The sequence below is a fragment of the Scyliorhinus torazame genome, chromosome 16 (genome assembly GCF_047496885.1).
Source record: "Scyliorhinus torazame isolate Kashiwa2021f chromosome 16, sScyTor2.1, whole genome shotgun sequence".
NCBI classification, from domain to species: Eukaryota; Metazoa; Chordata; class Chondrichthyes; order Carcharhiniformes; family Scyliorhinidae; genus Scyliorhinus; species Scyliorhinus torazame.
Genome location: NC_092722.1, coordinates 68262290 through 68263811, shown reverse-complemented (window position 1 = coordinate 68263811; position 1522 = coordinate 68262290). Strand labels below are relative to the sequence as shown.

Here is a 1522-nt window from a genome sequence, read left to right as displayed (position 1 = left end):
TCTCTCCCCCCCCCCTCTCTCTCTCTCCCCCCCCCCCTCTCTCTCTCTCCCCCCCCCCCCTCTCTCTCTCTCTCCCCCCCCCCCCTCTCTCTCTCTCCCCCCCCCCCTCTCTCTCTCTCCCCCCCCCCTCTCTCTCTCCCCCCCCCCCCCTCTCTCTCTCTCCCCCCCCCCCCTCTCTCTCTCTCCCCCCCCCCCCCTCTCTCTCTCTCCCCCCCCCCCCCTCTCTCTCTCTCCCCCCCCCCCCTCTCTCTCTCTCCCCCCCCCCTCTCTCTCTCTCCCCCCCCCCTCTCTCTCTCTCCCCCCCCCCTCTCTCTCTCTCTCCCCCCCCCCTCTTCCCTCCTCCGTCTCTCATCCTTCCCCCTTCCCGCCCGCATTTCACCCGTCCTACCTCTGGCCCATCAGAGGCTCCAGTTTCTTCAGGAGGCCTCTCTCAGCCTCCGACTCGGCTCCATTCTCCCCGATCAGCTTACAGTCGCCGGACTGGGAGGCGGCTCGGAGACCCGGCAGTAGCGGGACGAGGAGAAGGATCCTCGGGAGGAGGCCGGGTGGGAGCGGGATGATCCGGAGCGGCATCGGGACCACAGGCGCAGGGGTGAGAGAGGCGGTGCTTCCGGGTTAGGCCCCGCCCCCTGGGGCCAGGCCCCGCCCCCTGAAGCCAGGCCCCGCCCCCTGAAGCCAGGCCCCGCCCCCTGAAGCCAGGCCCCGCCCCCTGGAACCCACCACCTCCCCTGGAACATCCTTCACGCCACATCGCCCCCCCCCCCACTCTCTCCACCCAATGTCTCTCCCCCCTCTCTCCTTAAACCACCAGTCTTCCCTTAACCACCCCACTCTCCTCTCACCCCCCCCACTCTCACCATCACCCCCACTCATCCCTTAACCAATTCTCCCCTAAACCCTCACTCTCCCCTAACACTCCCCACTCTCCCCTAACACTCCCCACTCTCCCCTAACACTCCCCACTCTCCCCCTAACACTCCCCACTCTCCCCCTAACACTCCCCACTCTCCCCTAACACTCCCCACTCTCCCCCTAATTCCCCACTCTCCCCCTAATACTCCCCACTCTCCCCCCTAATTCCCCACTCTCCCCTAACACTCCCCACTCTCCCCCTAATACTCCCCACTCTCCCCCTAACATTCCCCACTCTCCCCTAACACTCCCCACTCTCCCCTAACACTCCCCACTCTCCCCCTAATACTCCCCACTCTCCCCTAACACTCCCCACTCTCCCCTAACACTCCCCACTCTCCCCCTAATCCCCCACTCTCCCCTTAATGCCCCTCTCTCCCCCAACACTCCCCACTTTCCCTGTAACCCCCCCACTCTCTTTGTAACCACCCCACTCTTCCCCTAACACCCCCACTCTCCCATAACACTCCCCCTAAAGCCCACACTTTCTCCATAACCCCCAACTCTCCCCTAATGCTCCCACTCTCCCCCTAATGCCCCTTCTCCGCTAGGGGCTGGTTTAGCACAGGGCTAAATCGCTGGCTTTTAAAGCAGACCAAGGCAGGCCAGC

The 1522-nt window shown here is 64.8% G+C and overlaps 1 pseudogene; it reads right to left on the bottom strand.

Annotated features, from left to right (window-relative positions):
* Nucleotides 1-633, bottom strand: part of LOC140392861 (cation-dependent mannose-6-phosphate receptor-like) — a 12186-nt pseudogene extending 11553 nt beyond the window's left edge.
* Between the last annotated feature and the right edge of the window lie 889 nt (nucleotides 634-1522).